The following is a 21,645-nucleotide window of genomic DNA, read 5'->3' on the forward strand; positions in this document are numbered from 1 at the left end:
CTACTGCTGGAGATTTTAGAGGTTTCATTGCATTTGCACAGAGACAGTGAATGTGTCACAGACCTATTGTTTTCATCATCTTTTTTATCCTCATGATATCTGGATGTAGATATCACCATTTTAAGGTAGTTGAAGATACTTAGTTGTTTCTGTGTTTGCATCACACTTTCATACCCCTGCTATAACTTTGTCTTTAAACTTTTCCACCTTCCTTAATAGAAGATTTGGTTCTTGAAGACAGGAGCTCTGTCTAACTCAGTTATGTACCCTCACTACCTAGCATTGTGCTTTACATATGACAGACACACTCCACAATATCTGAGAAATAGAATAACTGGGGATGAATAAATGAGAAAATTAATGAAGAAATGAAGGAAGTTACCTGGTCAAACTGCTAAGAAGTAACAAGGCAAAGGAAAGAACTATGTTTCCTTTCTTCAACTCAGCCCTTATTCCTACATCCCGTGTCTATGGTTCATGTTACAAACCACACCAATAAGAACTTTGTCATACTATTTGTCACTGTGATCCATTCCATGGAAGAAAATGGTTCATTTTACTCATTAATATTAATTAAGATACATATTAAGTAACATAGTTGAGCTTCGTTACGGTAGATACTATGGCTTTTTCTCCTTTTGTTCTGTTATTATCTGACACTTAGTATGTCCTAATTCAGTTAGCAAGTTCTAATTCATTAATGTTCGTCAAATGAATGAACCCAGAAATTCTTAAATTAAAAAATGTGATAATTAAGAAAGTTATGATGTTGCTTATAAAAATATATTAAAATATAAGTATAAAAATATAGAAAAATATATAAACTTATAAAAACTAGAGCACATGAGATTCATACCCTTTCAAATCATGAGAGTTCAGATGCCCTCTCTGTGTGTACTCTTATGTCAGCCAGGATTTTAACAACTCATATATTTATAGAGACTTCTCAATATTTGCCCATTCAATTATATTGTTAAATTTATACTCAAATCATATTTTTATTTTAGCATTTTCATATAAAAATATCATCACAAAAGATATTGAAGAAAATTAATAATACATAAATCTTTAAAAACGCTGCTATGACACATTTTTCTTTTCCAAAATGCTTGTCTTTTCTTTGTTTGGCTTTTGTAATCATCATGAAGAGATACTTTTCTTCTGCTTTCACTACTTAACACTTCTAAAACAATTTTCATGATTACACAGAGTTGTGTTGTAACTTAGAAGCTGAAGAATAATTTGTTAATTAATCCTTCTCTGACTTTTGCTACTTCAATTTTTCAATTTTTTTTTTTTTTTTTTTTTTTTTTGCCATTTGGTAAATATTCTGGGAAAACAAGCCAAATAATGAAGAAATAGGTTTCCAGGGGTCAAGTAAAAGAAACAGGACTTAAACCTGGGTCTTCAAAAATTAAGTCTAGCCTTTTCCCCTCCACTCATTGCAAGAAATTATCTGCCTACTATTTTTTGAATATTTTCTTAAAATGGAATTTTATATCTAAACATAATGAACAGAGTTTAATATACATTTCTATTGGCCATGATGCTCCTGTGCTCTTGCTTTCCAACATGGTTGAACAAACTTAACAATGCCCCTAGAAATGTATGTGTTAGGTTTTGCTACAGTTTCCCCAGCATTCAGGTTATTATGTTTTCATATTGCTAGCTTAGGTAAAAAGAAAAAATGTTTCCCCAATGTTGCTTTTATTTGCACTGTGATTCCAAAAAGTGCAAGTAATAACATTACATTATATTAATGATGGCCTGAAATTCTGGATTTTCGCTAAATCATAATGATGCTTTCCTACATAGTCCTATTCTGTGAGAGGTGATATATCTTGTAAAAATACATGCAGGGTCATGAGCCCATGATATTTTTGTTATTTGATTATAAGTCTGTTTTCTAAATCCCAAAATAAATATGTTCTTTTTCTAGAATCAACCTCATTTTATTCTCTATGTGGCTTATATTTCTAACATAGCTGGGGTAATGATACTCTATTACTTTTAAGTCTAACATATGCATAGTAAAAATCATGCTGTCTAGCCTAAACTTCCCTAAAGCGAATTCAATGAAACTATACTTCTGGAAAATATGAAAATTTGTCATAAACTTTTTGGAAAGTGATGGGGTAAACAAAACAAAACAACTTTTTAAATGCATATATTATCACTTTATGTATCATGTATTTCCAAGAGAAGGATATCATTTGTGAAACTCTGAGACAGGAGCATAGAATGCTTTGAGCATTCATCCTCGAAGGCAGAGTCATAACTCATGGCCAGGGAATTCTGAATCTAAAGTAACTGATCAAAAAATAATAATAATAAAACAGGTTTTCTTTTTATTGGTTTACAATGTCTGCTAACAAATGGATTATTTTTCTAAACTCTTGTTTATTTTCCAACAAATCATATACACCTGATTATTAATTGTCGTGCCTTCAAAAATTTTGTGCTTCAGTGGAAAACAGAAAGCTAAAATATATGCCATGATGATTCTCAATGTTCTTTGGAGATTTTGACTGGATCATATATAGATGAGATCAGAAAACCCCTCAATCCTAACCAAACCAGCTAATTAGTGGATATAGGGTTCATAAGCTTTATTATATGGAAGTTTAGAAGCAGTTTGTAGAAGAGTTGCAAATTAAGTACTTCAAAGAAATAAGCCAGCATGTGCCTTCAGGGTTCTCAATGTATTTCCAGTTCACTCTTTTTGAAAAATAAATATGGTTTGAAATCTCAGGCAGTAGGGGAAAGACTATAGCTAGGTTCTTTGACCTGGTTTCCAAGACAAAATTTTAACATGATGCCTCCTTTAGTAAAGAGATATATCTCCAAAAGGGGTCCTAAACATTTCTGTTCATGTCACATTTCAGTGACTTCCATTTATTCAGTTTCTAATATTCAGCATCTTTAGATACAAAGTATACAATCCCCATGACAACTTTGCAAAATAAGTTTGATTAGTATTTCCCTAAATTTATGTGCAGGCTGCAGATTAGGGAATTTAAATACCTTGCCCAGGACAGCAAAGCATATCTGTGACTCACTCAAGTCCTTCTTTCTTATCCTGATTTTCTCTTCCCTCAGTGAGAACATATAGGTGCCACTCTGTTCATGAAACTGATGCCATAGGCTTGTCACTGTGCATAAACTTTCCTGGTCTTTTATTTCGGAATCAAGTAAAAATTTGACATTCAAAAATTCAAAAACAAAATACGCTAGGAGGAAAACAGACTTTTGTAATTTTTTTCCTCCCAAAGGAAGCTCATTCATCATGAGAAAGTAAAATTAAAATATTGAAGGGGGCTAAATTCCCAGACAGATAAGGAGATAGAGGAGCACACAGTGACTTTTGGAGGACAGCAGGAATAACGCCTCTAATATCAGAGCAGAACATGTTCACATCCCTTTCCCTCTCCAACTGTAAGACTCAAGGGTTCAATCAAATAGTCTGCATATTAGTCAGGATCCCCTTGTCTTCAAACAATACACCCCAAATAAAATTAATATAAATGATAGATGATTGACAGAGAGATAGATGATAGATAATACATAGATAAATAGATCCATTTAACCATACCATGGAAAGGCAGGGTTGAAATTTGCTTCAAAAGATTCATAAGGAATCCTGTTAGTGTTCTAGCTTTCTCTTTCCTGTCTCCTTTCTCCCCTCTCCTCTCTCCTCTCTGTATCCCTCATCTTGGCTTCCACCTGTTCATTGGGTCATTCTATGGGAGTCCTCCATGAGAAAGAACACGGAGACATGCCAAGGACAGGACCACATACCAATAATGGCAGCCAAGGTTAAAGAGATAGCTGCCGTTTGTCATCCAATTCTGAAAATTCCATGGAATAACCATGATTGATCCAAAATAATCCATCTTTCATTTAACTAGATGAATCATACTGGCTCAGGGAACATAGTACTAAGCTGCAAATGTGACTAGCCCGTCATGTTTTTATGTTTCACTCTTAGATTACAGGTTATTTTAATCTCTTTGTTATCCTCCTGGTTATGAATATGTAGAAGTTTCTATAAAACATGTACCCTTAAAATGTGGCTAATAAGGATATTGGTGAATCTTAGGTGAACAACTGGAAAAAAAGTTTAAAAATTGATTCAATTTCTTTTGATAAATTGATAGTATGCTTTATAACATTTCTCCTCACTAGAATGTGCCACTATGGTAGGCAGAATAATGGCCCCCAATGATGCCCATGCACTAATCCCTGGATCCTTAGAGTATGTTACATTACATCACAAAAGGAGCTTTGCAAATTGAATTAAGGTTGCAGATCTTAAAATACGGAGATTATCCTGTATTACCTAGATGGGCCAATCTAGTCACATGGGCCCTTAGAGGCAGAAAAGAAAGGCAGAAGAGTCAGCCAGAGAGTGGCTGTGGCAGAAGAACAGACATGAGAGAAGTGAAGTATGAAAGAAATTCATCATGCCCTTGCTGGCTTTGAAGATGAAAGAAGGAGGCCACAAGCCAAGGCATATGGGAAGCCTCTAGAAGTTGGAAACAACTTTCAGCTGAGAGCCCGTAACCACAGGGAACTAAAACCTGCCAACAACCTAAATGAACAGGAAAACAGATTCTTTTCTAGAAATTCCAGAAAGGAACAAACTATTGCTAATACCTTAATTTTATCACGTGAGACCTGTGTTGCTCTTCTGACCAACAACTTAGTAAGATAATAAATTTGTGGGGTTTTGTGCCACTGAGTTTGTAGTAGTTTGTTACAGCTGCAATAGAAAATTAATACACCCAGGTAAAACTACTTTTATTATTAATTTTTTTTTTTTTTTGAGACAGAATCTCTCTCTGTTGCCCAGGCTGGTGTGCAGTGGTGTTATCTCGGCTCACCGCAAGCTCCGCCTCCCGGGTTCACGCCATTCTCCTGCCTCAGCCTCCCGACTAGCTGAGACTACAGGCGCCCGCCACCACGCCTGGCTAATTTTTTTGTATTTTTAGTAGAGATGGGGTTGCATTGTGTTAGCCAGGATGGTCTCAATCTGACCTCATGATCTGCCCACCTCAGCCTCCTAAAGTGCTGGGATTACAGGAGTAAGCCACCGTGCCCAGCCATTATTAATTTTTTTAAGAAAGTGTTCAGGGCTGGGCGCGGTGGCGCACGCCTGTAATCCCAGCACTTTGGGAGGCCGAGGTGGGCGGATCACGAGGTCAGGAGATCGAGACCATCCTGGCTAACGCGGTGAAACTCCGTCTCTACTAAAAATACAAAAAAAATAGCCGGGCGTAGTGGCGGGCGCCTGTAGTCCCAGCTACTCGGGAGGCTGAGGCAGGAGAATGGCGTGAACCCGGGAGGTGGAGCTTGCAGTGAGCCAAGATCGCACCACTGCACTCCAGCCTGGGCGACATAGCGAGACTCCGTCTCAAAAAAAAAAAAAAAGTGTTCAGTAAGTGAGTAAACTGATGTGTTCAGCCCTAAAAAGCAGAATACTGATGACCTTGATTAGTCAGGGTCCCACTGGTCTAGATTTATATTTTTAAAAATAACTAGGCTGGGCACAGTGGCTCACACCTATAATCCCAGCACTTTGGGAGGTCGAGGAGAGTAGATCACCTGAGACCAGGAGTCCAAGACCACCCTGGCCAACATGGCGAAAGCCCATCTCTACTAAAAATACAAAAAAAAAAAAAAAAAAAAAAGGAAGAAAGAAAAAAAAAATTAGCCGGGCATAGTGGTGGGTGCCTGTAATCCCAGTTACTTGGGAGGCTGAGGCAGGAGAATCTAATGAACCCAGGAGGTGGAGGCTGCAGTGAGCTGAGATCACACCATTGCACTCCAGGCTGGGCAACTCCGTCCCAAAAAAAAAAAAAAAAAAAAAAAAACTAAACGGGCTTTTTCTTATTTGAAAGTTTATAAAATGGGCAAAGTCTTTGTTAATAACCGAGTCCATGCTCTGTAGAAAAATGGGGTGGGATGCAGATTACGTACTCACACAAAACCAACTCTGCAAAAACAATACTGGGTATTAGTGAGACTCATTAGCTAATGTGGCCGAGAGAAGCACCTTTTCTTGGCTTGGCCTTGCTTCATGGCTTTTCTGCCTGGATGGCCCTTACCTAAGTTGCCCATGATATTAATATTTCTCTTATTTCTTTAACATTCTGCTTTGCATTTCACTGACTTTTTGCTCATCTCCAACACTCCTAGTATCTGTTTATAATTCTGCTCAAGATAAAAATTCTATCAAATATGTTATTTTTACAGAGACTTCTCTCACTCAAATTGATCCTACAAAATACTGGCTGCAAAAAAAAAAAAAAAAAAAATACTGGCTGCCTGCTTTACTTGTAAACCTGGAAGGTAGGAATGGGGTGTTGTAATTCTATTACTAGCCTGGGTGTCACCTATATAAATTATCTTTGATGTCTGCCTTTTTTTCTAACTGCATTTTCTCAGGATACTAAGGCAATACACAAAACATTTAAACTTGTTTTAAGAATTCCAGTGTTGACAAGATGGCAGATTAAGGTAATTAAAAAATCATCTTTCCCACTAAAAGCTTAAAAAGATATGATAAAATATATCTTTGAATTAATAAATACTTGAAAATAACAGCTGGAAACATGTAAACAAATGTTGCAGCTGAGGTTGAATGGGTTTACTACACCCAAAAACATAGGATCTTGAGTGTTAGAACCTATAGAAGCCTTAAAAATGAGACCTTGGACCAAATAAGCTAAGAGTTGCAAATGAGACCACTGCTAGTACCTCAAATATCACAGCCTCAGTGAAAGTGAACCACAAAATTAATCTCCCTTCTGTCTAAAAATTAGCAGGAAAGCTCCCAGCTACTCAAGAGGCTGAGGCAGGAGAATGGCATGAACCCGGGAGGCAGAGCTTGCAGTGAGCCGAGATCGCACCACTGCACTCCAGCCTGGGCGACTAAGCAAGACTCCGTCTCAAAAAAAAAGAAATTAGCAGGAAAGTTCATTGATCTCTACTGGCACCTCACAAGAGTTGAGATTCTAAATTTATACCACCTGATTCAGCAGGCAGAAATAAATATAAAAAGCTTTAGAGGTACCTCAACAACACAGGCTATATAGGTTTTCCCACAGGGTTCAGAGGACTGGGAAGAGGGAGGCCTTCCTACTTTGAGCTCACAATTAAAAATTACAAAACGCATGAGGAAACAATGCATCCTGAGCACAATATAGAAGATACAAACACGAGCATCGTTAAAACCTAAGGACATTAGTCAGTACAACAAAAAACTTAATTACAAATGATTAAAGACAAAGTAAGGAAATCAACACAATAAAAGAAATAAGAGACACATGAAAACAGGCAGATTTGACAGAGAGAATGGGAATAAAAAAGATCGTCCTTGAATTTAAAAACTTATCAGACAGATGAAACATAGATTAGACTTATCAGAATAAGGAACCGTGCAATAAAGCAAGGAATGATAAGGATAAGATCATTACAAAGAGATCATTGAGGGAGGATGGAATGAGAAGGTCCAAAATGCATCATCTACTAGGAGAATACAATAGAAAGAATGGTGGGGGTTGGCACGGTGGCTCATGCCTGTAATTATAGCACTTTGGGAGGCTGAAGCAGGCAGCTCACCTGAGGTCAGGAGCTTGAGATCAGCCTGGCCAACATGGTGAAACCTTGTCTCTGATAAAAATATAAAAATTAGCCTGGTGTGGTGATGCGCACTTGTAATTCCAGTTATTGGGGAAGCTGAGGCAGGAGAATCACTTGAACCTGGGAGGTGGAGGTTGCAGTGAGCCAAGATCGTGCCACTGCACTCCAGCCTGGGAGACAGAGTGATACTCCATCTCAAAAAGGAAAAAAAAAAAAAGAAAGAAAGAATGGTGGGGAACCTAGGCGCAGTGGTTCATGCCTGTAATCCCAAAACTTTGGGAGGCTGAGGTGGGCGGATCATGAGGTCAGGAATTCAAGACCAGCCTGGCCAACATGGTGAAACCCTGTCTCTACTAAAATACAAAAATTAGCCAGGCGTGGTGGTGCGCGCCTGTAATCCCAGCTACTCAGGAGGCTGAGGCAAGAGAATCGCCTGAACCCGGGAGGTAGAGGTTGCAGTGAGCCGAGATCACGCCACTGCACTCCAGCCTGGGCAATAGAGTAAGACTCTGTCTCAAAAAAAAAAAAAAAAAAAAAGAATGGTGGGGAATGGGGGAGTGGTGGGGAAGCAATATTTAAAGAGATAATGGCTGAAGATCTTTTAGAAGTGATAAAATATCATGCATTCTCACATAAAAGTAGCACTCAGAGAGAAATAAGGCACATATATACACACATATACACACTTAGAATAACAGACAGATCAGTTAAAACATCCAAAGATGGGATAAGATGCAGTAATATGTACAAAGGGCTTAAAACTGCACCCAACATACGGTAAGAAACCTGTAAGAGTTAACTATTCCTATTATCCTTACTTTACTTTTCTATATACGAATGAAATTTCATAAGTAGAATAAATGAAAAAACAAGTTGTTTCATGATAAAAATCTACACTTTGAGATTATTTGTATATAATTTAAATACAGGGGCCAGTAGTATTTATGGGAATGATACATAGCAAATATGAGGATGGGTTACCTGTGCAAAGGAAGAGGTTAGGAGTCAAGTGGTCAGGCTTAGGCCATAGTTCTTAGGTTTGGGCACTAAAATCAAATTCTGAAGCAAATGCAGCAGCATGTTCACCACCGTTTAACTCAGCAGTGGTTACCTCCACTTACGGCTGTCGAGGTTGAGCTCCCTCGTGGGGGCCCAGCTCAGTCAAGGATTGCCCAGCCATGTACCCTGCCACGGTGTGAAAGACAGAAAGCCTTTCTCTACTTTGCACAAAGACATGAGCTTCTGGTGGCCCTGTGCGTAAGTGGGTGCCTGTTATATTATTTTATGTATTTTTCTATGTTTGAAATATTTCATCGCTTGAAAAAGGAACCATGACTTCCTATCTGTAGTTTAGTAAATGGGATCCCTGTTGTTCAAAATTTGTCACGATTCCTGTGGAACCCTATTACATCACCTGACCTCCCCGTTTTCTATTTTTCCGTCATCAGCCAATCCTACACAGGCTACTGTGGGCCTCAACCTCCCCACCTGAGGAATGGGGTAAGGATTATAAGATGATTACTCCAGAAATCAATGTCAGAAAACACAGTTTTCAACTTTCCCCAAAATATATAGTTTCCGATTGTCTTAAGCAAGTGTTGAAAGAGCTGATAACCACCATTTATGTCCTACTGTTAATAGATTAAGAAGGCTGACATCACTACAGCTGGGCTTGGTTGTTAAGGGAGAATTTAGATTCAGATTAATAATATGGATAAAGATTAATGCAAAAGAAAACCAAGGAGATCATTTGGGCAGTTGATGGAGGTGTAACTTTTATAGTTTTTTTTTTTCTTTTAACTGTGTTATTAAAACAGCTGAAATACCAAATGCTGATGAGAACGTGGCAGCGGGATGCATCTCTGGTGGGAGTATAAAATGGTACAGGAACTCCAGAAAATAGTTTGGCAGTTCCTTAAAAAAACTAAATATAAGCTTGCCATATAACCCAGCAGTCACACTCCTGGGTACTTGTCCCAGAAAAGTGAAAAATCATGTCTACATAAAAACCTGTAGATAAGTAAAAATTATATAAAGCAACTTCTCTGATAATGATACAACAATACAATAACAAACTTGGTGAAAAGGGAGGAAAGTCTTACCATCTAGGACTTGTAAAACTTTTCTCAAGCAATTCTTAAGTGAAAGAGGAAATTAAATCTGAAATTGTAAAGTATTTTGGAAATGGTAATAATAACAGTACTGGATATCAGACCTATATAGATTTAGCTAAACTATGACTCTAGGAAGATTCATCACCTTAAAAACATTTTAATTAATGAGAGTGGCTGAATATAAATATATTAAAAATATTCCACTCAAGATGTTAGAATAATGAACCTGAAGAAATCCGTAGAAAAAAAAATGAAAATAGAAATAGAAAATAAGAAAATAGAAAAATTATAGAATATACAAATAAATTCATGATTTTTTAAAATTATAGTAAGATGTAAAAAGCCATTAGCTAACTGAATTAAGGAAAAAAAATAAAAGTATAAAATGAGATTGCAGAATAAACGCAAAAATTTAGAAAAGTTATGAGACAAATCTATTTCAACCCTATGAAAATAAATTTGGAAAAATGGATATACAACAGATAATTTTCTATGAAAATATAAATCCCCAAAATTGACCTTCCAAAATACATAAGATATGAACAGACCAGTTAACATAGAAGAAATAAAATTGTTGAAAAAATACTACCCCCTAAGAGAAACAAAAAAACAAAAAATAACCTGTGCATAGATATCCATAGCAAATGTATTTGTAATAGGTAAAACCCAGAAACAACTCAAATGTTCTTCAGTGGGTAAATGGGTGAATGAGCTATGGTACATTCACACCATAGAACACTCGTCAGCATTAGAAAGGAATAAACTATTGACACATCCAACAACTTGCATGGCTCTCATTGTGTCATTGTGCCTAATGAAAACTATCCAATCTCAAAAGGTTGCTTATTTGAGGATTCCGTTTCCGTAAGACTCATAAATGATGAAATTATGGAAAGAGCAAACTGATGAGTGGTTGTCAGAGGTTGGGATCAGGAGGACGGAGTGTTGGGTGTGAATATAGAGATATCAGGTAGGAGATTTTTGTGGTATCTCTATTATAGGAATCTGCATGTGTGATAAAGTGCTTAGAATGAGACACACGTGCGCACATGGAGGAAAATCTGTTCTTATAAAACTGGTGAAACATGAAAAAGATTGATGGATTGTATAAATATCAATGTCAGTTTCCCAGCTTCCTGATTTTGGTGTGGTTCTATTGTTGTAAGTAAAAGTTATTGCCACTAGGAGAAACTGGGTGAAGGGTACACCCAGGACCACACTAATACTTTTGCAATTTCCTGTGACTCTATGATTACTTCAAAATAAATAGTTAAAGTAGAGGGAACAGGAAGAAGGAGGAGATGGAGAAGAAGAGGAGAAGGATGATGTCTGCTTTGTTTCATTCATTCCTGGCTTTGGGGTTAGGACTTTTGTTCTGGCTTGGTTGTTTTGCACATGGAGCATGGGAGAATCCAAGAAATCAAACAGTGATATATGTTAAAATATACATGGTTACAGTGTTAGGCTTTTTGGTGAAGGGGACTGGGGGCTGGGGGCTGGTGATGGGGGTTATGGTATCATGTGTTGTTTAAAAATTCACCTCAGATCACTCTGTAATAATTCTTTCCAGCCCATTACTTCCCCAAGTTGAGGACCATGGTATACACTTGGTGGGTATATGGAGGATGTTGATTTCAACCTCACATTGGTTTTCAGTTGGAGAAAGAATTGGTTGTTTTCTTCACAGCCAGAGACTCATGGAGACATTTGATCCACTTTCAGGTTCACTCTCAGGTTCACCCCCGAAATGACTCCGCGGCCCACACAACCTTTGTTAGGCAAAGGGCTTCAAGTTTCAAGTTAATTTCTTGTCATGACCAACATTTCAGCAGAGGAATAGAGACTGCTGTGTGGGTCTTAGGAATGCTAGCAGGGTAACACTTAGTAATGTTGAGGCTGATGATGCCACCAACTACTGCTCAGCAAAAAATGCCTCACAGTCTGCAAGTCTTTTAAGATAACAGGATCAGGTAATTATTTCAAAAGAAATTTCTTGCTCTCTAATCTTCAATGTCTGCTGATAAGAGGTGAGATAAATAGCAACAAGTATAAGAGGCAAGCCCCAGATAAAAGGTCTGTGTTGAATTCCACGGCATTCTTTTTCACTTCCGAATTTCAGGCCCAAACTGCGTAAAATAAATTCTCCATGGAATTCAGTGGCTTTCTGGGAAATGTTTCCACTTTTAAACCCAAAGTATGGAGCTATTTGACTTCTGAAAAATCTGATCTGCTCATGGATTCTTAATCTGGCTAACAATTACAATTAGGAATTCACTGTCCTTCAGGTTAGAGAGGCATCTTATCCCCGGATAACCTGTGTCCTTATTCTACCTCTGCTGCTTGCTTGCTGTGTGACCTTGAATGAGATCATTTATCTTTTAGCATAAGTCCTTTCATTTGTAAAATAAAATTAAGAGTAGTACACACTGCATAAATGTTGGAAGTATTTGAATATGCTAATATACGCAAATTATTACATACAGTATTGAACTCATGGGAAAAACTCAAGCTCTGTCCTTTGGTTTGAAGGTGGCCTCCAAATTTCATGTGTTGGAAACTTAATCTCCAATGTGGCAGTATTGAGAGGTGGGGACTTTAAGAGGTGACTAGATCAGGAAGGCTATGCTCTCATGAGGGGATTAATCCACTCATGGATTAAGGGATTAATGGGTTAGTGGATTAATGGATTATCATGAGAGGAGAACTGGTGGCTTTATGAGAAAGGGAAGAGAGACCTGAGACAGCATACTCAGCCCCCTCCCACATGATACCCTGTGCTGCCTCGGGACTCTCTAGAGTCCCCATCAGCAAGAAGGCCCTCAGCAGATGAGGCCCCTTGACCTTAGACTTTTCAGCCTCCAAAACTTTAAGAGTGAACTCTTTTTCTTTATATATTACCCAGTTTCAGTTATTCTGCTGTAAGCACCAGAGAATGAGCTTATACACAGTAAATGATAACTAGTATATCATTATTAGTCTTCCAGCCAAAAAAAGGAAAGGCACCAAACATGCATCTTGGATAAAATTCCAGCCTGACATTGTTAAAGTCTATAATATCAAAAATTATAGCTAACCATCAATGGCCTAAGTATTTTCAATTAAAAAAGGAAGAAAGAGTCAGGCGCAGTGGCTCACGCCTGTAATCCCAGCACTTTGAGAGGCCAAGGCAGGAGGATGGCTTGAAGCCAGGAATTTAAGATGTGTCTGGGCAATGTCGTGAGACCACTTCTCTACAAAAAAAAATTAAAAATTAGCTGGGTGTGGTGGTGTGCACCTGTAGTCCTGAATATTTGGGAGCCTGAGGCAGGAGAGCCCAGGAGTTCAAGGCTGCAGTGAGCTATGACTGTGCCACTACACTCCAGCCCAGGTGACAGAGTGCAAACTTGTCTGTATTAAAAAGAAAAAGAAGAAGAAGATAGATATATTTATGATTCAAGATATGAGCAGAACGGGAGATAATATATATTTGGAAATATTAAGGCTTTAAACAGTTATACGAATGTCTTACTGTTCTATAAAAATGGCTCTCTTTTGAAATAGGAGGAAATGCCACAGATCCAGTTTTGACTGTATCATCCCATGTAAATACAGGATAATGCCCTCACAATGTGGACCTTATGGAACTTGTCCCACATAACTGTAAGAAGCCCTTGGCCTTCCTCCCACCAGGCACTACCTAGCCAATCAACATAATATACAACTGAATCAATTTCATAAAGAATGATTCTGATCATGCCCTTCTTTGACAAAAATATCTAATAAATTTTCAGTCTTTTAGAAAAGAAAAAATACAAAATCTGTAAATATTTGCATACATTCAGTCTTCACCACAATATTTCCAAAATGTCTTTTCCACACTCATCTTCCACTCCCAGCCTTCATGAATTCTGTGCCTAGAGGTGGCTCATCACACTCCACAAGCCGTGCATGTTCTGCTCAGCCTCTACATGCACTATTGGCTCCCCTTTGAATCCCTGCACCACCCTACAGCCAGATGCCATGTACAGCTCTCCCTAATCTACAAAGAAGGTTCAAGTGCTATCTGTTCTTCTTGTTCACCCCTCACCTTTCTGTGTTAGTCTTCTGTGGCAGCTGTATAATTATCACAAACTTAAAAGTTGAGAAATGTGTTTTCTCCCACTTCTGAAGGCCAGAAGCCCAAAATCAAGGTGTTAGGAGGGTTGTGTTCCCTCTAAAGGCTCTAGGGAAGATTCCCTTTCTTGCCTCTTCTAGCTTTTTGTTGACTACATTCTTCTGGTTTGTGGCCTGTATTAGTCAGGCTTCTCCAGAGAAGTAGAACCAATAGAATGTGTGTATATACACCAGTGGCCCTTGAACAACACAAGGGTTAGAGGCTCTGACCCTTCTCACAGTTGAAAATCCTCAGATAACTTTTTGACTGCCCCAAAACATAACTAGTAATAGCCTATGTTGACTGGAAGCCTGACAAAATAAATAGTGAATTAACAAATAAATAAACTAGTTATCTATATGTATTTTATGCAATCATGACATACCTAACTTTTGCTTAACTTTTTTGATACTTTTAGGCTATGCAATTTGTCTGTAAACTTTTTCACATTGTTACAAATCTCGAAAAATTGTTCTATTTATTGGAAAAAATCTGCATATAAGTAGACTCATGCATCTACGTAGTTCAAACCCAGGTTCTTCAACCTGTGTTGATAGACAGACAGACAGACAGACAGATAGATAGACAGATAGGTAAAAAGAGTGTGTTGAAGATGATATAGATAGATATAGATAGATAGATAGATAGATAGATAGATAGATGATAGGCAGAGAGACAGACACAGAAAAAAATGTAGAGATATTTATTTTAAGGAATTGGCTTCATGATTATAGATGTTGGTAAGTCCAAAATCTTCAGGATAGGCCAGCAGGCTGGAGACCCAGCAAAGAATTACAATTCCAGTCTGAAAGCAACATACTGGCAAAGTTTCCTCTTGCTCAGGAGAGGTCAGTCTTTTGTTCTAGTAAGGACTGAGTTGATTAAATGAGGCTCACCCACAATGATGGAGGGAATCTGCTTTATTTGATATCCATTGATCTAAACTGATTCCACAATTATGGAGGGAATCTGCTTTATTTGATATCCACTGATCTAAATGTTAATCTCATCCAAAAAAATCACCCACAAGGAAACATTCCAAAACTGTATGACCAAATATCTGGGCAGTATGGCCCAGCCAAGTTGACACATAAAGTTGACCATTGCCTGGCTTCATTTCTCCAGTCTCTGACTCCTTGGTCACATTGCGTCCACCTCATCTGTATGCATGTCTTCTCCTCTATAGGACATTTACAAAATGCATCTGATTGCATTTACAGCCCACCTGGATAATCCAGGATAAGCTCCTCCTTGCAAGATCTCTAACTTAATTACATCTCCGAAGAGTCTCTTTCTAAATAAGGTAACATTATCTGTTTACCACATAAGGTAATGTTCACAGGTTCCAGGGATTAAGATGTAGATGTATCATTTTGGGGCCACCAATCAACCAGTTACATTCCCCCATACCAAAAGTAGCATCTTATTCTCTAAAGTTTCAAAAAACTTGTCCACATCTTTAGTACCCATATGTTAGGTTTTATTATATCACTGACACAATCAACAAATAGATATCAATCACCCTATTCTGTGACATGCATTGTGCCAGTTGCTAGGGTCACAAAGAAGACTAGCAATGGTTCTGGCTTTCCATAGCTCAATGTCTAAGGAAAGCGTATATATAAAGAAGTAATCTCAAATTCAATATTGTATGTGCAACATGCAAAATATTCCAGACACCCCACTGTGCTCATGGAGTACCTTGCATTTATCCCTATGATAACAGCAGCTGTTAACATGTCCATATCCCTATCTGAAGCAGGAGGATGGGTCTTAGGATTTGCTAGCAGGATAACACTCAGTAACACTTGATTTCTTGGATTCTCCCATGCTCCATGTGGAAGCTCCATGTATGTCTTTCTTAACTTCTATGTCCCTACTGCCTGTACAATGCCTAGCCTACAGTAAATTTTCAGTGCAATGTATTGAATTAATTCGTTAATCTAACAAAATAATAAGCTCCTACTAAATGCCAGTGCTTTTCTAGATGCTACAACTATAGCAGTATAGAAATCATTCAAAAATCCGTACCTTAATGAGACCTGCTAGACTAGTGGAAAAAATGAGTGCATGCACAAATTAATTAATGGCTAAACAATGTGCTTTGGAATGACAGAAAGGAAGCAACTCTCCTGATGAAAAAGGTAAAATAAATCTTGGATTCTGGAGAGGAGTTTTAGAGGTGAAGTGAGAGCAGAAAGAGCGCTCAGATGAATACACACTTCCATGATTCTGCATTTAACTTCTCTGTCATAGACTTCATCATCCTTGAGGAGAGAGTTCTTTATTTTTTTAATATTCCTATGACTCATGCTTAAATCAATGTCTTGAATAGAGAATACTCTTCAATTTCAACAAATGTCTAGACTACTGTGCTATTCCTTATGGTAGAACTAACTCCATGTGGCTATTTAAATTTTAGCTAATTAAAATTCAATAAAATTAAAACTTCAGTTCCTTAGTTGTGCTAACCACACTTCAGTTTCTCAAGAGCTCCACGAGGCTATTGGGTACTGTATTGGACAGTGAACGTAGCCATCCTTATCGAAAATTCTACTGGACAGTACCATTCTAAAATAAAAGGATGAAGTGACAACAATGTCTTAAATGTTACAGCTGCAAGTACTTGCATCTCATAAATCCAATTTCCTCATTTTACATATGGAGACACCAAGACCCAAGAAGGAAAAGCAACTGTCAACTGTTTATGCCAAGTTGGTCGATATCATGGCTAAACTGGAGCCCAGGTGTGTTGACACTTCATGATGCACTGCAGTCTGCCCTCTGTAGCTCATTTATACTATATCATACTACCCCAACTTTTGCTCTAATGTTTTTCAAGAGCACACGTTTTGTTGTAACATACTCTCTTGTAGAAAAATTTACCCAGGCCTTTCTCTTATGACTCTGGGCAGGGCCAGCGAGGAATTTACGAGAAGGGCCTAGGTAGCTCTGTCAGAGCCTTGGAGCAGTTGATAGGTCAAGGAATAGGTTTAGGCCTATCATCAGCTAAAAATTAACACTGATGAGTGCAGTGACAAATCACTAGAGATGTGGAAGAAAATATGAGAAAGTAGAGAAACGGTGGATTATGGCAAAAAGACTTGCATTAGAAAGGCTTGAGCTCACAGTCCATTTCTCCTCTTACTGTGGCCTTAGGTAACTTACCTTTTTATACTGAGACTTTTCCTTACCTGCAAAATAGAAATAATGACACCAGCATCATTAATCAATATATAGCATATTGATTACATAGCAACTGACCAAAGGAGATTCTAAAAAGTATGGTAGCTTTATGATGATTATAGTATTATTGCTATATTATCATAATGAGAAGAAAACTATTAGAAAATAGGTTCAGACATAATAATAGAAGCAAATATTTATAAAGCACTTATGAACTAGGCAATGATCTGAGTGCTTTGCACATATTAATTTATTTAATGTCTATAACAAGACTGTGAGGGATAATAAAAGTACTCCTGTTTTATATATGCAGAAACTGAGGCACAGAGTGACTTACCCAAGATCATCAGCTAGGAAATCTAAAGCTGAAACTCAGGCAGTGGGTTGCAAAATGTATGCTGTTAACCACTCTGATTTTGAAGGGAAGGGGCCCTGCTTCCCTCCAGAGAGGGACACTTTTACACTTTTACAGTCTCTCCACCCTGCAAGAACCCATGAATGACCCTTTGTTGAATGAGTATCCTGGAACTTACAGATTAATCAGTGGAAGGTGGGAAAGCTGAAACCCAGGGTACCATAGGACTTGGGTCCCAGAATAATGTGATGATTCAGGGCACCTGGTTTCTTATGGGCTGCTTCTGGATCATTCTCAGGTGCAGCTCTGCACTTTTTCTTTCAACTCTTGCAGATGGAGCACTGACACTTGGTTGAGCTAAAATGCAAACAACCACAGTTTGGCCTCAGCCCTCCTGAGCTAGTTCCTGTTTTCAAAGCTTCACAGGCTGTTGAAACACAGACATCCTACCTAATAATTTTAACTCTGCAAAAAGTGTCTCCAGTGGAAAAGTGTCCATATCCAGTATTCATTGGTTCGTTTGTGTAATAAATATTTATGGAGGACGACAAGTGCCAAGAACTGTGCATAGAGAAACAATACAGGCAAGACTCTTCTGTAAGAAGCTCAGAGCTCGTGAAGGACAGAGATATGTAAACAGAAAATCAAATCAAGTCTTTTAAATTTTGTGAGAAAGTCTACGTAGGGAACAGAAGGTGCATAGAAGAGAGTGGTCTGAACTATCTGAGATGCCAAGGAAGATTCCACAGGCTTCTCAACTCAGTTACTTTTCAGACGACACTGAAACTGGGACACTAACTTTTCTGGAATAGCTGAGGAAAGTTTGCTCTGGATTTCTGGGTGTGTGAATCTTCTTTCTTGTCTCTGTTCTGAGAAACATTAATGAACATTTGCATTGAGTAAGATCTGGCTGTCTGCCCTATTTGGCTTAAGTGGAATTTTGAAGCAAATTCTGAGGGGTGGGTGAGTTTTTCCAATTCCTTAATTAAACAACTGGAAGGCTTCATGAGAGTCATTCATCTTTGTATCTTTTCAAATGACTTTCACTGAAAGGGCCACTATGTTGCAGTCACCACTTTCCTTTAAATAATATTTCTACTGTGTTCTTGAGCTGTTTATTTTTATAGTTCTGTGTATTTGACCTAAAGCTTTTAACCTTGTGTGTGTGCCCTGAAGTGACTTTATTGCAAAAGGGTTTGGCTTATAAATCTCAATAATAAATAATATTCAGTCGTAACACAAGGGGAAGAAATATCAGAACTGCCTGTTCCCTTGAGAAACGTAACAGCAGAAAGGAAAAAGTATGAGGAAGCTCAGGTCAATGAGTGGCCACAGAGGGCACTGAAACCCTTGAGCAGAATTGAGAAAAATTGTGTGTATCAACTATGCAACATACACCAGGAGCTATGGATCCTGCTTTGGGACATAAATCTTAATAGAGCAAGCACTATGAAAGAGGGAAAACCTGTGGCTCAGCAATGTCAAGAGAAGTCCCTAATGTTACCTAGCTGGTTGGTACAGGGATGAGAACTTAGACTACCTTTGTGCAAAAGCTTTTGCTGGTTCCATTACACCACACACCCTCATTATTAAAAGCTATCTATTTCATGAAACTGGTCAAAAGATATGGCTTTCAGGAATTTGGATTAAGGTGTACAGAGAACTATGCACTATCATGCAGAAAGGCCATTCGAGTTCCTATAGTTTAATACCCAACCTGTTAATTCCTAGGTTCCCCTATTATTTTTTTTCCTTTTTGATTCAGATATTTAGAAACATTTGTCTCCTGACTTCCACTTCTAGCAATACTACAAGTGACAGACCAACATTCCTACTGTGCAAAACAAAAATGCCAGATCAAAAAAGCATCCAAGAACCGCTAGGGCAACCAGGTTCTGGAGAGTTGATAGAGTGAAGGGAATCTTCTGGGAATACCACAGTTGATGTCCCATCCCCAGAGTCTTGCCTTCCACCATGATCCTGTGGCCTCCCCAGCTTTGCTGCCGATTGTGAGAGTTTTAATCCCCCCAAGTTCCTGTGGTCTTCTGCCATCCTCCAAGCTGCTCTGCTGTTCCTGCATCATCAACATCACACCAAAGAGCCCAGAACCATCTCTGCATCTCCTGCTATGAACCTTCATCTGGACAGGATGCCCCACCAAGCTTCTCATGGGTGCTGGTGCTCCCTCCCTCATTCCTACATTGTGTACCGCCATGGTGCAGGGGCATAGTCAGGTGCTGGAGTCTCTGGTCCTGTATTTACCAGCCTGAGCTGTCATCACCAAATGCCACAGACTAGATGGCTTAAAAAAACTGACATTTACTTCTCATGGTTCTGGAGGCTGGAAGTCCAAGATCAAGGTGTCAGCAGGGTTGGTTTCTTCTGAGGTCTCTCTCCCAGGCTTTCAGATAGCTATCTTCTCACTGTGTACTCATGTGGCCCTTTCTCTGTGCTCCCATACCCTTGGTGTCTCTTCCTCTTCTTACAAGACCACCAATTCTATCAGATTAGAGCCCAGTCCCTATGATGTCATTCAACTTTCACTACCTCGTTCTAGGCTCTATCTCCACATGTAGTCACATTGAGCATTAGGGCTTCAACATCTGAATTTTAGGGGAGGAACACAATTCAGTCCATAACAGATCTGATGTCACAATCCATTCCCTTAGCTTTCTTACCTCTTCCTTAATCATACTTTTCTAAGCCAGTCCCAGCATTTCTACTTTATTTGATCTAGTGACCAAATCGATGAATGCATAACTTTAGTCACCAAACTACCCCACTTAAGACAATGAAGAGGAATGCTTATAGGAACATTTTTAAAAGTTGCCTCTCAAATTATTAATTATTTTCATCCCTTTCCTCAACCTTTATTATTCAGTAATTTGCTAAATTGGATGTTCACTATAAGATAGCTTTTTCAGCTGATAAATGTCAAACTACAGCAATAAAAATTGATTATAGCAGTATTATTTATTGAACTTCTACAAAGTGTTAAGGTACCTGTGCTATGTACTCTGCTTCTGTTACCTTTAATCGTCAAAAAAAACCCCAAAAATACTTGTTTTCACATTTTACATATTATAGGTAAAGAACCTAAGTCTGAGTACTGAGGGTGTGTCGAAATTCACACAGCAAATGAACAACCGACCCCCATGATTTGAACCAGGTCTGTTATTTCAAAATTAATGTGCTTTCAACATAAGGAGTCCATTCAACAGATACGTTTACCCTAAGTGTTGGGATTTATAGAATACCAAAAAGAATTTGCAGACTCTATCAATATCTTACAAATGCCTACGAGTCCTAGAATTCTGTCATAAGATCCGCTATTCATATTCAGCCCCTATTTACAGATAAGAAGACTGAGGGCCAAAGAGCAGAGCTGCATTACAACTTCCTTGGACACTAGGGTACATTTGCCTGTGTGGTCCTTTTTCTTCATGAAATTTGATTTTACATTGTGTAGACATAGAGACAAAAATGTTAATATTATAAGATCTATATCTTTTTTCTGTGCTTCCACACCCTTGGTGACCCTTACTCTTCTTAAAAGGGCACCAATTCTATTAGATTAGGGCCACATACCTATGGTGTCATTTAATCCTGTGATATAATATTAATCAACATTACCAATCTTATATTATCAAGATAAAATAAAATAATAGATAATATAAAATTGATAATATTATAGACTATTATAATCTATATCAATCTTATAATAATCTATAAATTATTATAAGTTTATAATAATCTATAAATTATTATAAGTTTATAATAATTATAAATTATTATAAGTTTATAATAATTATAGATTATTATAAGTTTATAATAATTATAGATTATTATAAGTTTATAATAATCTATAATTATTTTTTATAACTCATTATACAAATTATTACAAATTCATTTTTTTCTTCTTCTTCTTCCTTAAAATAAATTAAAACATTCTTCTGGACCCTTGAAAGCTGGCACTGTGCTTGCTGTGCCTAATGGGTAAGTTGGTCCTGCTAGAAAGGTTAAGCAACATCCCCATCCATGTATAGCTCTAAATGGACATGCCAGGGTTAAAGGCCAAGTCTTCTGCCTCCAAGTCTGTATCTCCCTGCACTGTATTATGTTTTCTTCTGTTGGAGATTTGAAATATATAAAATATTGGTTTGAAATGCATCAAAAAGCAACCACTTGGTTATAGTTTTGAACCTGTATTGAGT

The 21,645-nt window shown here is 37.9% G+C and overlaps 1 long non-coding RNA gene across 1 annotated transcript in view; it reads left to right on the forward strand.

Annotated features, from left to right (window-relative positions):
- The window catches only part of LOC104004883 (uncharacterized), a 146,033-nt gene that overhangs the window by 11,750 nt on the left and 112,638 nt on the right, over positions 1-21,645 (forward strand). The gene's annotated exons all lie outside the window — the stretch shown is intronic.

This window comes from Pan troglodytes, chromosome 12 (assembly GCF_028858775.2).
Source record: "Pan troglodytes isolate AG18354 chromosome 12, NHGRI_mPanTro3-v2.0_pri, whole genome shotgun sequence".
In the NCBI taxonomy this organism is placed as follows: domain Eukaryota; kingdom Metazoa; phylum Chordata; class Mammalia; order Primates; family Hominidae; genus Pan; species Pan troglodytes.